Here is a 16,559-nt window from a genome sequence, read left to right as displayed (position 1 = left end):
ATTTAATTTGATATCCGTCCCCCTTTTAGACTGTCAGCTCCTCGTGGGCGAGGGGCACGTCTCCCAACTCTGCTGTACCGTACTTCCTCAAGGGTTTTGTACTGGGCTCTGCACACGGTAAGGCCTCAAAAAATAAAGTGCTTACCCTGTGCAGAGCACCGTGGTAAGCACTAAGCAAGTTAGAAGAGTTTCTGTGAGTCTGGCGTGTATTACCTTTGCCTGAATGGGCACACCCCGATTCATACCGCGTGTGGAAAATGGGTGATGATCAGGAGAGGATCCGTAAAGGGATGGCAAGGGGCGGTTGGGGTCCGGCGGAGATTCCAAGGGGAAAGAGATGAGCTTGGTGTGGGCCCAAGTGCTTAGTACAGTGTTATTTTTTTTAATGGCATTTGTAAAGTGCTTACTATATTCCAGGCACTGTTCTAAGCTCTAGGGTGAGTACTAGGTAACCACACTGGACCCAGTTCCCGTTCCACATAGGACTCACAGTCTTAATCCCCATTTACAGATGAAGGAACTGAGACCCAGAGAAGTGAAGTGACTCTCCCGAGGTCACACAGCAGACAGGAATTGATTGATTTCAATCAGTGAATTATCATTGTTATTATTATGGTCTTTGTTAAGCACTTATCACGCGCCAGGCACTGTTCTAAGCACCGGGGCGGATACAAGCAAATCGGCTTGGACATTTCGTTCATTCATTCATTCGATCGTGTTTATTGAGTGCTTATTAATAATGTTGGTATTCTGATAAGCGCTTACTATGTGCAGAGCACTGTTCTAAGCGCTGGGGGAGACACAGGGGAATCAGGTCGCCCCACGTGAGGCTCACAGTTAATCGCCATTTTACAGATGAGGTAACTGAGGCCCAGAGAAGTTAAGTGACCTGCCCACAGTCACACGACGGACAGGTGGCAGAGCCGGGATGCGAACCCATGACCTCCGACTCCCAAGTCCGGGCTCTTTCCACTGAGCCACGCTGCTCCTCCTGAGCCACGCTGCTTCTCGTTGCGTGCAGAGCACTGGACTAAGCGCTTGGAAAGCACAATACAGCAATAGAGATAATGCCTGCCCACAAGGGTCTCACAGTCTAAAGAGAGGGGGAGACAGCTATCAGTACATGTAAACAGGCATCGATATAAATAAATAAAATGATATATACATAGGTACTGTAGGGCTGGAGGGGGAGAGCAAAAGGAGCTAGTGAGAGTGATGCAGAAGGGAGTGGGAGATGATGAAAAGTGGGGCTGAGTCTGGGAAGGCCTCTTGGAGGAGGTGGGCCTTCAGTAGGGCTTTGAAGGGGAGGAGAGTGATTGTCTGGCGGACCTGAGGAGAGAGGGCATTTCAGAGGTAGGAGGTGGGCCAGTGGTCGTTGGCGAGGCGGGCGATATCGAGGCACAGTGAGAAGGTTAGCACCGGAGGAGCCGAGAGCGCGGGCTGGGACGTAGATGAGGAAATCGAGGTACCGAGAGGTGAAGTGACTTGTCCAAGGTCACACAGAAGACAAGTGGAGGAGCCAGGATCAGTACCCACGACCTTCTGGCTTTTCCAGGCCCGTGCTCTAGCCACTGTGCCATGCTGCTTCTCTTAGAGTCAGTACCTTCTGTAATAGCAGTACTTCATATATTTGAAAACCATTTTTAGAATATCCTTCGGCCTACTGGAATTCCCTTAGTAACCTCAAATCCTTTAGCCTTTCCTCGTAGTTCCTTTCTTTCCAACAATTGTTGTTCCCAACAACAACGAGCCTGGGCTTCGGAGTCAGGGGTCATGGGTTCGACTCCCGGCTCTGCCGCTTGTCAGCTGTGTGACTGTGGGCAAGTCACTTCACTTCTCTGTCCCTCAGTCACCTCATCTGTAAAATGGGGATTTCCCTCTCCTCCTCCCCGTCTCCCGTCCCACCCCCTCAGCACTGTACTCTTCCGCTGGACTGTATATATCTTTATCACCCTATTTATTTTGCTTATTTTGTTTAATGAGATGTACATCACCCTGATTCTATTTAGTTGCCATTGTTTTGACGAGATGTTCTTCCCCTTGACTCTATTTATTGCCACTGTTCTCGTCTGCCCGTCTCCCCCGATGAGACTGTAAGCCCGTCAAAGGGCAGGGACTGTATTTGTTGCCGACTTGTCCATCCCAAGCGCTTAGTACGGTGCTCTGCACATAGTAAGCGCTCAATAAATACTATTGAATGAATGAACTGTGAGCCTCACGTGGGACGACCCGATTACCCTGTATCTCCCCCAGCGCTTAGAACAGTGCTCTGCACCTAGCAAGCGCTTAACAAATACCAATATTATTATTATTATAATGAATCATTATTGCTTGACTCTGAACTCTCTCCAAGTTAGCCAGTCTCCCTTACTAAGCTGCGCCTGGTCACAGAAGTACGTACTTGTCACAGAAGTACACAGTATGATAGGAGGATTATATTCTTGTTATAGTTCTATTTTCACATTACAGTGGTATGTGTGTGTTATAATAACAGTACTTCAAAGATGATTTATGTCTAGCTTGTGGTCCACTCTGATTTCTAAATCAGGCATCAACGCAGTTGGTTTCTACGTAAATTCGGCGAGGTTTCGGGGAGGGGTGATGCAGATACCCCAGCTCTGTGCAGATTCCGAGTGAAACCTCCTTGCCCAAATGATCTATTTTAACACTTTTCAAGACTTTCAATCTCCCTGAGATTCCCTCTAATAAAACTCATAATGGATCTCTCTCCTCTCCATTACTAATAATAGTATTAGTAATTATGGTATGTGTTTAAGCGCTTAACTTTATGCCAGGCGTTGTACGAAGCACTGGGGTGGATACAAGCGAATCAGGTTGGACACAGTCCCTGCCCCATGTGGGGCTCAGGGTCTCAATCTCCATGAGGTACCTGAGACCCGGAGAAGTAAAGTGACTTGCCCAAGGTCACGCAGACAAGTGGCGGAGCTGGGAGCTTCTGACTCCCAGGCTCGTGCTCTTTCCACTATGCCATGCTGCTTCTCACGGCATTAATTAATCAGTGATATTCATTGAGCACTTACTTCTTCAACCCCATTTTAGGGAAGGCCTTCCCTGACTAAGTCCCCCTTTCCTCTTCTCCCACCTCCTTCTGAATCGCCCTGACTGGCTCCTTTAATTCACTGCCCCACTCCCAGCCCCACAGTGTTTATGTATGTATCTGTAATTTATTTATTTATATTCCTATCTGTCTCCCCCTTAGACTGCAAGCTTCGTGCGGACAGGGAATAATAATAATGATGATGTTGGTATCTGTTAAGTGTTTACTATGTGCCAGGCACTGTTCTAAGCGCTGGGGGAGATACAGGGTCATCAGGTGGTCCCACGTAGGGCTCACGGTCTTCACCCCCATTTTACAGATGAGGAAACCGAGGCACAGAGAAGCGAAGTGACTCGCCCACAGTCACCCAGCTGCCAAGTGGCAGAGCCGGGATTCGAACCCACGACCCCTGGCTCCCAAGCCCGGGCTCTTTGCGCTGAGCCAAGCTGCTTCTCAAATGGGACTATCATATTGTCGTGTTGTACTCCAAGCGCTTAGTACATGCTCTGCCCACAATAATACTCAATGGAGACTACTGCCAGATTGTGTGTAGAATACTGTATTAAGTGCCTGGGAGAGGAAAATAGAGTAAGCAGACCCTACTCCTGCCCTCAAGTTTACAATCTAACAATTATCCAGTTTTCCAAGTCTTCGTTGAGTTTGTATGTTTTGCTTGCACTTCGTGGAAAGAGCCCAGGCTTGGGAGACAGAGGCTGTGGGTTCTAATCCCGGCTCTGCCGCTTGCCCGCTGTGTGACTTTGGGCAAGTCACTTAACTTCTCTGTGCCTCAGTTACCTCAACTGTACAATGGGAATTAAAACTGTGAGCCCCACGTGGGACGACCTGATCACCTCGTATCCCCCAGCGCTTAGAACAGTGCTTTGCACGTCGTAAGTGCTTAACAGATACCACCACTTAATAAATTCCCGATTTTTGCCACCTGCTGGGTAAAATGATTTTTCCCTCATCGTGATTTTTAACCTGCTACGTTCCAGCTTTAAGAGGGACCCCCTCATCCTAAATCTGTGAGATCTGCAGCATAACAATTATTTTAGCATTTGGGCCCCACCCAACATAAGCAGCATGGCGTAGTGGATAGAGCACGTCAGTCAGAAGTCAGAAGATCACGGGTTCTACTCCCGGCTCTGCCCCACGTCTAGTGTGTGACCTTGGGCAAGTCACTTCATATCTCTGGGCCTCAGTTACCTCAACTGTAAATTGGGGATGGAGACCGTGAGCCCCGTGTGGGACAGGGATTGTGTCCCATCTGATTTGCTTGTATCTACCCCAGCACTTAGTACAGTACCTGGCACAGAGTAATCACTTAACAAATGCCATCGTTACTATCGTTTAGAGAAATACACTGGCAGGTAAGAGCTAATAACGTTGGACAGAGCTGAAAGGTCAAGGTTACGAAAAATGATCGAAAATACTGCATTTGCATGACTTGACTAAGCAGTCAAAGAGAAGAAAGTTGAGAAGGGTGATGATAGTCCCTGAATATCCATCAATCAATCAATCGATGGTATTTATTGAGCCCTCACTACGTGCCGAGCCGTGTAATAAGTGCTTGGGGGAGAACGAGACAGCAGAATTAACAGACACCTCCATGGCCATTGCGAGCGTACAGTCTAGAGTCTAAATACCTAAATACAATCTAAATACCCAGAAAGTATAAAGAAAATGAGAGGAAAGCCATTCATTAGGTATGAAGAGATTGAGTTTAGAGAAAAGAGATTAAGAAGAAAGAAAAGAGAAGAAAAGGCCAACAGCATGCTGCAGAGTTCTGGGGAAGTGATAGGGATGCTTTCTCTGGTTTCAAAATAAGATGGGTGAAAATCACGGAAGAGCAGGCATGGGAGAATAATAGTCGATGTTTGGGGGACTAAAGGCTTACCCACTCTCACCCCTTTTGACTAGGATTCTATAATAATAAACTCAAGAATTATATTTATGTCGACTCTGATCAAATCATGACAAAACACCAGACCCAGATAATCATTCAGTCATATTTATTAAGCATTTACTGGGTGCAGAGCACTGTACTAAGTGCTTGGGGTAGTACGATACAACAACAAAGTGACACATCCCCTGCCCACAATGAGCTTACAGTCTACAGTGGGGGAGACAGACATTAATATGAATAAATAAATTACAGATATGCACATCTGTGGGGCTGGGAGAGGGGATGAATAAAGGGAGCAAGACAGGGCCATCAGAGGGGAGTGGAAGAAAAGGAAATGAGGACTTAGTCAGGGAAGGCCAATAAGACTTTAAAGGGGGAGAGAGTAACTGTCTATTGGATTTGAGGAGGGAGGGCGTTCCGGGACAGAGGCGAGATGTGAGCGAGGGGTTGGCGGCGAGATCGGCGAAATGGAGGCACAGTGAGAAGATTAACGTTAGAGGAGCGAAGTGTGTGGGCTGGGCTGTAGTTGGAGAGTAGAGAGATGAGGTAGGAGGGGGCAAGGGCATTGACTGCTTTGAAGTCAATGGTGAGGAGTTTTTGTTTGATGCAGAGATATGAAATAGACTCTCAAAATGAATTACATTATATCTTCCATGACATAAAAGCAGATTTCAAACTAGGGCTTATCCTTAGCGTGATAGTGAACCCGGCTGGACAGACACAGGGCATTTCTGCAGGGGCCTAAAGGGCCCATGTATTGCTTGGGCACCACAATCAATCGGTCGTATTTATTGGACGCTTACTGCGTGCAGAGTGCTACCTGGGCTAAGCCCTTGGGGATGAATAATGTTGGTATCTGTTAAGCGCTTACTATGTGCAGAGCACTGTTCTAAGCGCTGGGGGAGATACGGGGTTATCAGGTTGTCCCACGTGAGGCTCACCGTCTCCATCCTACAATAGAGTGGGTAGATAGAAGCGCTGAATACAGTGCTTCGCACACAGTAAGCGCTCAATATATACGACTGCATGAATCAATACGAACCTTGCCCAAAGCAAGAGGGAAGTTTAAAGCCTACAGTGTCCCTGAGAATAGGGGGATTCTGAGCACATGGCAAAATTGAAGGCCTGACACCTTAGTAGAGCAGAAAGTGGGTTGAAGGAGGAGCTCCAGAGAAATCTGGCTGGGCCCCAGTCTCTTGGCCAGGGCTGAATCGTGTTTTTCAGTTGTATTTTTTGAGGGATTCCTGCCCCTATGTATTCCTGCTCCACCGGGGCCTGGGAATGGAAGAACAAAGAGGAAACTTCACTGGCCCTGTGAGCAATCGGGGGTGTCCTGTCATGATGAAGCTGGGGGTTTCCCGTTGTCCTACATACATCTCAAGAATCATTCAGTCATATTTAGTAAGTGCTTACTGTGTAGAAAGTAGAAGTACAGTGCCTGGCACAAAGTAAGGATTTAACAAACATCATAATTGTTGCAGTTATTAGAATATTCATTCGTTCGTTCATTCAGTAGTATTTATTGAGGGCTTACTATGTGCGGAGCACTGTACTAAGCGCTTGGAATGTACAAATCGGCAACAGATAGAGCCAGTCCCTGCCCTTTGACGGGCTTACGGTCTAATCGGGGGAGACAGACAAGAACGATGGCAATAGATAGAGTGAAGGGGAAGAACGTCTCATTAAAACAATAGCAAATAAATGGAATCAGGGTGTTGTACATCTCATTAACAAAATAAATAGGGCGATGAAGATATATAAAGTCAAGCGGACGGGTACGGTGCCGAGGGGAGGGGACGGGAGAGGGGGAGGAGCGGAGGGAAAGGGGGGAGTGGAGTGGTGAAGGGAGGGGGTAGAAGGAGCCGAGGGAAAAGGGGCGCTCAGTCTGGGAAGGCCTCTTGGAGGAGGTGATCATAACAGACAGACCCATTCCCTGCCCACAATGAGCCTACAGTTTAGAGAATCCAGGAGAAGTAGATGATGAGGGGCCAGGATTCCCTGCTTCCTAGCTCAGTTAGGGAGGAGGCAGAGTTGGAGTGATAATTGTGTCATTTTGTCGCAATCACTACACCAAGGGTTAGGATAGATACCGGATAATCAGATCAGACACAGTCCTTGATCCATGTGGGACTCTGCCCTATAGGTTCCTCAGTGTACTAGGGGAAGGGTGAATCTTGCAATTCTTTGCTGGTCCAGATCTGGCTTTCAGCCAGACTTTGGCCCTAACCCATCCAGGGCTGATGGTTGCCTCTTGTTGTAAATGATCTTCGACAACGGATCCTCTACCTGCCCGTGAAGTCCGCTGCAGAGCTATGATCCTTCCTTGACACGGGGCCGGACAAAGAGGCTTGGCAAAAGCCCGGCCAAAAAACTGTAACCCTCTGGGAAAATTAATCACACTCCCAAGGTTATTGTACTGAGATTCCCGTGCATGTCAGCCTCCTCTGGCTTGCATAAGATCACAAGGACTTGGTTTAGGGCCAAGTTGGCCGTAAAAAGTGTACGTCACGGGAAGTGTGGGAGTGAATGGAGATTTTATGGGGCAGAAGGAATACGTGGAAATAATGGATAAAAACAGAAAGCCTTAAGACCGATGCCCACCTCCAGGCATTTAACAACAGTTGAGAATTAAATATCAGATCGGAGAAAATGTCTGTTAAAGTACTCAAGCCAAATCAAGCCACAGTTGCCACATGGGAGATTTAAGCATCTTGCAGGGCATGAAAAGTGGGCCACATTAATCTATCTTTCAAGTAAAATTCCAAATTATCCAGGGACAGAGAGAGATCTGTGAGCCCCAGTTGGCACAGAAACTGTGTCCAACCGGATTATCACGGGAACAGTGACTAATTCACACCTGTGTATTCTCTTCCAGCACTTAATTCAGTGCTCTGGACTCTGAGCTCCGAACACAGTAAGCACTTAGTAATAATAATAATAATGTTGATATTTGTCAAGCGCTTACTACGTGCAGAGCACTGTTCTAAGCGCTGGGGTAGATACAGGGTAATGAGGTTGTCCCACGTGAGGCTCCCAGTCATCATCCCCATTTTACAGACGAGGGAACTGAGGCACAGAGAAGTGAAGTGACTTGCCCACAGTCACACAACTGACAAGGGGCAGAGTCGGGATTCGAACCCAATCTTGGGACCATTACTACTACTTGCATCTGCCGAATTGTCCATTCCAAGCACTTAGTACAGTGCTCTGCACATAGTAAGCGCTGAATAAATACTATTGAATGAATGAATAGAAAAGTAGTGTGGCTTCGGGTAAGACCATGAGTCTGGGAGACAGAGGAACTGGGTTCTGATCTCAGTTCTGTAACTTGCCTGTTCTACGTCCTTGGACAAATCGTGTAACTTCACTGTGCCTCAGTTTCCTCATCTGTAAAATGGAGATTCAGTACCTGTTAATAACGTTGGTATTTGTTAAGCGCTTACTATGTGCAGAGCACTGTTCTAAGCGCTGGGGAAGATACAGGGAAATCAGGTTGTCCCACGTGAAGCTCACAGTTAATCCCCATCATACAGATGAGGTAACCGAGGCACAGAGAAGTGAAGTGACTTGCCCACCGTCACACAGCCGACAAGTGGCCGAGCCGGGAGTCGAACCCATGACCTCTGACTCCGAAGCCCAGGCTCTTTCCACTGAGCCGCGCTGCTTCCCTCCTACCTAGACCGTGAGCCTAATATGGGACCGGGACTGTGTCTAACCTGATGATTTTATATCTACCCCAGCGATTAGTACAGTGTTTGGCAAACAGTAAGTGCTTAACAGTTATGATTGTTGATATCATCATCGTCATCATCCTTACTGTCCACACAAGCACTTAGCAGAGTTCTTGACAAACGCCACCATTATTATTATCGGGGAGATTTTTTGTTTTGTTTTTATTGGCATTTGTTACTAGCTTCCTATGCGTCAGGCACCGTACTAAGTGGTGGGGCAGATAAAAGAAAATGAGGTCCCTGTCCCACATAGGGGTCATAGTCTTAATCCCCATTTTACCGACGAGGTAACTGAGACGCAGATAAATCAAGCGACTTGCACAAAGTTACACAGCGGACAAACAGTGGAGCTGGGACCAAAATACAGGTCTTCTGACTCCCAGACCTGTATCCTCTCAACTAGGCCAAGCTGAACCCGTTCTCCCTCCTCCTTAGACCGTGAGCCCAGTCTGGGACTAAGACCGTGTCCAATCGGATTATCCACCTCGGCGCTCAGTGCATATAGTAAGCACTTAAAACTTACTATCACTATTATCGTATTATTATTGAGAAGCAGCATGGCCTGGTAGAAAGAGCACAGGTTTGGGAGTCAGAGGACCTGGATTCTAATCCCAGCTCTGCCACTCCGCAGCGTGACCCTGGGTAAGTCATTTCACTTCTCTGTGCCTCAGTTGCCTCATAAGACCGTGAACCCCATGTGGGTCAGGAACTATGTCCAACCTCATTACCTTGCAACTACCCCGGAGCTTAGAACAGTGCCTGACACCTAGTTACCCTTTAACAAATACCACTATTATCATTATTATTATTATTATTTTCTACCCCAGCACATAGAACAGTGCTTGACAAGCATCATCCTTATTACTATTTGGAAAGATGGCCAGAGCTGTGAGATCTCTTGAGCCTTCCCGTGGTTTGATTCTCCTTTGAGGGCTATCGTGCCCACCACGATCTCAAAGCTGAGAGGGGGGCAAAGGGGACATAACCTGGGATGAGGGTTGGATTTGGCAATCAGTCCGGAGAGGCGTAGAAACCCCTCCACCCCAAAGTCACGGAACGGCACTGGTGGGTGAATTAGTACTGAGGTATAGATCGCCAAAAAGGATGAGCTTTCTGGGTGGGCAGATGGCCTCACAAATCTTAGTTTTTCCTTCTCTTGCCATTTTTTTTTTGGTCATTTTTCTTTCTAACAACCGGTCAGTGTGCTCGGTTTTCCTGTGTTGCAGTGTGCCGCATGTTTAGCAACAGTCCACCGTGTCAGTCACGAAGACTAGAATGGGTCAAAAGGGGGATAAGGGACCTGCAGTCTCTCTGTGGGGGGGACACTGAGAAAGCCGTGTAGGGAGAGTCTGTCTCATGGCCCCGGGCTGCACTCACTCCTAAACTGCAACCAGTGCTTTACCATTCGAGCCTTGGGGCCCAGAAGCAGTGTGGCCTAGTGGAAAGAGCACGGGCTTGGAAGGCAGAGGACCTGGGTTCTAATCCCGGCTCCTCCACTGGTCCGCCGTGGGATCTTGGGTGAGTCATCTTTGTTCTCTTGCTATTAATCAATCAATGGCATTTACTGAGCACTTATTATGTGCAGAACAATGTACTAAGTGCTATTTGTAGTTGTATCTTTATTTTTTCTCCTCCTTCCACTATTTGTAAATGTTTTGTATCTTCCCGGCTCTCCCGTTAGATTGTAAGCTCCTTGAAGGCAAGGTCCGTGTCATGGGTTCGAATCCCGGCTCGGCCACCTGTCAGCTGTGTGACTTTGGGCAGGTCACTTAACTTCTCGGTGCCTCAGTTACCTCATCTGTAAAATGGGGATGAAGACTGTGAGCCCCACGTGGGACAACCTGATTCCCCTATGTCTACCCCAGCGCTCAGAACAGTGCTCGGCACATAGTAAGCGCTTAACTAATACCAACATTAGTATTTTACTTTGATATTACTCTTCCAAGCACTTAGTGCAATTCCCTGCACACAGTAGAAACTCAATCGATTGAAGATGTTTGTTGAGTATTTACTGCACGCGGAGGACTGTTCTATGTAAGGATGGCACTGTTAAGGGATTCGGAATGTTTTTTTCACGGCACCAGCCCATTTGGTCCCAGTGTGTCATGCAGTTGGATGAACCTGCTTGGGCCCAGTCGTGAGGCATCGGAACTGGTGAGTCCTGCAGAGGGACTTTTCCTTGATATGAAGTTTTGCAAGAATGCAGGTCTTTTGTCCCAGGAAAAGTGGATGAATCCAATCTTCGTGTACCCCGTTCTTAGATTTGTCATGAGTCTGTACCTGCCGAACGTTGCTGAATCCTACGTTGCTGATCTCCTTTATCTGTTTTCTCTTCCGTCTTTACCCTGCCTTGCTCTCTTCTGACTCTAGAGTGTTCTGCCACTCTAGAGTGTAAGTTCTTCTTGGGCTGGGAATGTGTCTACCAACTCTGTTGATAATAATAATGTTGGTATTTGTTAAGCGCTTACTATGTGCAGAGCACTGTTCTAAGCGCTGGGGGAGATACAGGGTAATCAGGTTGTCCCCTGGGAGGCTCACAGTCTTCAACCCCCTTTTACAGATGAGGTAACTGAGGCACAGAGAAGTCAAGTGACTTGCCTAAGGTCACACAGCTGACGTGGCAGAGCCGGGATTCGAACCCATGACCTCTGACTCCAAAGCCCGGGCTCTTTCCACTGAGCCACGCTGTTAATCTATAATCTGTCGTATTATCTGCCCCCAGGTGCTCTGAATTCAATAAATACCACTGATGATGGTGACGATGATAGATTCTATGTTTGATATGGATTTCTCCTCCTCCTCCCTTTCCTCAGTATTCAGGTGTCTTTGTGCTCGACTACCCTTGTGCCACCGTCATTTCTCCTGCAGTGGTCTCCCCCAATCCTGAGGGGTCTCCAGCCTTCTCCAAGCTTCGTAGCCTTTTGTCTTCCCTCTAAATGTTTCCCTGGGCTCTCCTTCTGGGTGTCTTCTCTCACCTCTGCACTCCACTTCATTCTCCACCACTGCTCCTGAGATCTGTCCCCCACTCTCCCTTGTCTCCGAACCCCTTATCCTGAATCCCTTTTGCGACCCAACTTCACTTTTTTCCATCCCTTTCTCTTCCTCAGGAAAGGCAGCCCCGAGGCCGAGAAGTAGCACGGACTAGTGGATAGAGCCCCGGTCTGGGATTCAGCAGGACCTGGGTTCTAATCCTGGCTCTACCACTTGTCTGCTCTGTGACCCTGGACAAGGCGCTTCGCTTTTCTGTGCCTCAGTTACCTTATCCGCAAAATGGGGATTAAGACCCTGAGCCCCTCTGTGGGACGGGCACTGTGTCCAACCTGATTAACTTGTATCTACTCCAGCACTTAGTACAGCGCCTGGTACGTAGTGAGTGCTTAGCAAATGCCATTAGAAAAAGAAGACCTGCTGTTGTCATTCCTGAGTCAAAGACTGATAATAGGTTTGCTGTCCATTGGTCACAAGATGACCTTTTGGGTAAAAAGATCCCTGGTTAATGACCTGGTCGATGCTGAAATTCAACTTGATTGCAATGCTCATTTATTAGGAAATCACCAGGGCAATTTTAGTTCGGGGAAAATACCTCGTTATGACTCAGGCAGATTTGCCCAGATACAAGTAATCGGACAGGTGACGTACGTCTGCTGAGTTGTAGCCCGAAGGAATCAAAGTGACAGGCAAAAATAGCTAATTCAAGACCGAGAAGACTACTCCCTGACCCCACTGCAGGCAGACTGTATCCTTTCAACATATGTAGTTTCAGAAACCAAGCAGGTCAAAACACGGCACTTTTCATTTCTAATTACTCCAATCAGGCTTTTTAGGTAGCCGCTTTCCCCCACAGACACTATCTTCAGAATCATCCTATCCTTATTCAAGACGGTGGAAGGTTGCAATGTACGTATAATAGAAAATCTAGAGTGAGATTTCAGAGAAGGGCTGGCGTAGATACAAAGTAATCAGGTTGTCCCACCTGGGGCTCATAGCCTTATTACCCCTTCTTTTACAGATGAGGTAACTGAGGCACAGAGAAGTTAGACGGCTTGCCCAAGATCACCTAGACAGGTGGTGGAGCCCGGATTAGAATCCACGTCCTCTGACTCCCGGGCCCGTGCTCTTTCCGCTAAGCCCTGCTGCTTCCTCGGTGTACTAAATGCCCTCAGTGTACTACTGTGCTTCCACAGTGTACTGAGTGCTTGGAAAAGAACAGTAAAACAATAAACAGACACATTCCTTGCCCATAATGAGTAAAGTCAGGGTGAGAAGAATAGGGGAATCCAGAACAGAGTCATGCGGGACACCTACAGTTAAGGGATGAGAGATGGAAGAGGAGCTGGAGAATGAAACTAAGAAAGGGTGGTCAGGGATGTGGAAGAAACCAGTTGGTACCATGACCGTACGCTCACTGTGAGCAGGGAATGTGTCTGTTACATTCTTATATTGTACTCTAGTTACTAGTTACGCGACCGCCCCTCCCCCCCCCAGCCTCATCTGTAAAATGGGAGCCTCACGTGGGACGACCTGATTACCCTGTATCTACCCCAGCGCTTAGAACAGTGCTCGGCACCTAGTAGGCGCTTAACAAATACCAACATTATTATTATTATTTATTATTACTCTCCCAACTGCTTAGAACAGTGCTCAATAGATACACTTGATTGATTGATTTCAGTAAAACTGAAGCCTGAAACTGTCCCAGAGGGGTGGGCTGAGAGTCAATAGGACATGGGTTCTAATCCTGACTCCAGCACGTGCCTGCTGTGGGACCTTGGGGAAGTCACTTCATTTATCTGTGCCTCGGTTACCTCATCTGAAAAATGGGGATTGAAACTTTGAGTTCCATGTAGGACATGGATTGTGTCCAACCTGATTAGCTTGTACCTACCCCAGCATTTAGTGCAGTATCTGGCACAAAGTAAGCGCTTAATAAATGCCATTAAGAAAAGAGGTCGGCAGAATTAAAGGCAGCCTACAGGTCAAGAAGGAATAGAGCAGATTAGAGTCACTTGGATTTTGCTACAAAGAGGTCATTAGCAGAAGTAACAGTATTTATTAGCTTTATTGCTATTGTTTTTGTTTTATTGCTATTGTTTTCGTCTGTTTTATTGCTATTGTTTTTTTGTCCGTCCCCCCCGATTAGACCGTAAGCCCGTCAATGGGCAGGGACTGTCTCCATCTGTTGCCGACCTGTACGTTCCAAGCGCTTCGTACAGTGCTCTGCGCAGGGTAAGCGCCCAGTAAATACTACTGAATGAATATTTATTAAGTGCTTGCTGTACCAAGCGCTGGGAGAGAATAAACATGCGAGAAAGAGAGACTTATCGGTGAGAAGGGGTAGCAAGCATGATTGCAGCGGAGAGGACCTGAAGGTAGCCAGTGTCAAATATCCATTCCGAGAGTTTGGATGGGAATGGGAGCAGGGAGAGGAGAAAGCCAGGAGCAGTTGAGGGATCATGAGAGGGATTTTTAAATGTGGGGGAGACTGGGATGTGATTGAAGGGAGAAAGGAAGGAGCAAATAGTGAGAGGATGAAAGCGGTGAGGGAGGAAAGAAGCACGAAGCATGGGAAAAAGTGGGAGGAAATAGGGACACCGGCACCTGTAAAGATTTAGGCCCTAGCTGGTAGCTCCCCTCTAGAGTCTAAGCCTGTAATGTCACTTAACTTCTCCGGGCCTCAGTTTCCTCAACTATAAAATTAGAATTAAATTTTTTCCCTCCCTCCTCCTTAGACTCTTAGCATCCTGTGGGGCGGGGGCTTAGTCCAAACTACACATTCTGCATCTACTTATAGCGCACGGTGCATAGCGAGCATTTAACCCAATTAACACAATTATTATTACCGCTGATGATATTGACTACGTATGGAAAAAACACTGTGCTGCGGCGTGGCTTAGTGGGAAAAGCACGGGCTCGGGAGTCCGAGGTCATGGGTTCTAATCCCCGCTCTGCCACTTGCCAGCCGTGTGAGTCTGGGCAAGTCACTTACCTTCTCTGGGCCTCAGTTTCTTCATCTGTAAAATGGGGATTAAGACCGTGAGCCCCACGTGGAGCAGCGTGACTACCTCGCATCTACCCCGGTGCTTAGAACAGCGCTTGGCACAGAGGAAGGGCTTAACAAACGCCATCATTACTACCGCCATCATTATACACTGTGGTAGATACAAAATATCAGACCAGGCATAGTCCCTATCCAGCACAGAACTTTCAATCTAAAAGATAAGGAGAGCAGATACCCCCCTCCTCCCAGTTACAGATGCGGAAACTGACGCACAGAGAGCTTATGCAATTTGCCCCACGTCCGCAAAGGAGGTCAGTAAACAGACTGGAAGATAAACCGAGTCTCCTGACTCTCCGTCTCACACTGTTTCCACTAGACCAAGCTGCCTCCTCCCAGTCATCTGCACAGTGAGTAGAACTCATCAAGAGGATGGAGAAATTACCTCACAGTTCCGCGCGGCTCGGTGGAGAGAGCACGGGCTTCGGAGTCAGAGGTCATGGGTTTGAATCCCGGCTCGGCCACCTGTCAGCCGTGTGACCGCGGGCGAGTCACTTCACTTCTCTGTGCCTCATTACCTCATCTGTAAAATGGGGATGAAGACTGTGAGCCCCACGTGGGACAACCTGATTCCCCTGTGTCTACCCCAGCGCTTAGAACGGCGCTCTGCACGTAGTGAGCGCTAAACAAATACCAACATTATTATTATTATTATTATCAGAGGTCATGAGTTCGACTCCCGGCTCTGCCACCTGTCAGCCGTGTGACCGTGGGCGAGTCACTTCACTTCTCTGGGCCTCGGTTCCCTCATCTGTAAAATGGGGATTAACTGTGAGCCTCACGTGGGACGACCTGATGACCCCGTATCTCCCCCAGCGCTTAGAACACTGCTCTGCACATAGTAAGCGCTTATCAAATACCAACATTATTATTAGACTATAAATTCGCCCTCGCCTGAAAGCTCATTGTGGGCAGGGAATGTGTCTACCAACTGTGTAATACTGTCCTGTCCCCAGTGCTTAGTGCAGTGCTGTGTACACGGTAAGCGCTCAGTAAATTCGATGGATTGACTGCAAGGTCTGGCCGACATCGCCACAGTGCCTGCGATCTTGCGGAACGATAGGACCTCAGTGTTTGAGATGCGGTCTCGGTAGCCTGTCGCAGCTCTCCAGCTCGGACAGGTGCAGATGGAGTTGATCGAGTTGTTGTGTATGCCATACTATTTCATTCAATAGTATTTACTGAGCGCTTACCATGTGCAGAGCACTGGACCGAGCGCTTGGAGTGGACAAATCGGTAACAGAGAGAGACGGTCCCTGCCCTTTGACGGGCTCACGGTCTAATCGGGAAATAAGACCGTATTATTCTGAAATATTTATTATGACAAGTTTATCCTTATTCGAAATGTTATATTAGTTCGGGGGCGGCAAGGCTAGCGCCACGGGCAGGAAGGTGATTAATCCAGCTCTGACCCGGTTAGACATTCACACTGCGGGAGTAGAGGGTGGGTAGGGAAGGGAAATTCTTACTATTGATAATAATAGTAATTCTTACTATTAATACTTAATATTGATAATTATGGTACTTGTCAAGAGCTTACTAAGTACCAAGCACTCTTCTAAGCATTAGGCTAGATGCAAGTTAATCGGGTTGGACACAGTACCTGTCCCATATGGGGCTCCTGTTCTTAAGCCCCATTTTACAGATGAGGCAACTGAAGCACAGAGAGGCGAAGTGACTTGTCCAGGGTCACACGGCAGACAACCGGCAGAGCCGGGATTAGAACCCAGGTCCTTCTGACTCCCGAGTCCGTACTCTATCCACTGAGCCAGGCTGTACGTATAATATCCTTGCACTGCAGCCGAAGAA

Source organism: Ornithorhynchus anatinus, chromosome 12, assembly GCF_004115215.2.
Source record: "Ornithorhynchus anatinus isolate Pmale09 chromosome 12, mOrnAna1.pri.v4, whole genome shotgun sequence".
Taxonomy (NCBI): Eukaryota; Metazoa; Chordata; class Mammalia; order Monotremata; family Ornithorhynchidae; genus Ornithorhynchus; species Ornithorhynchus anatinus.
Note: the sequence above shows the minus strand (reverse complement) of the source record.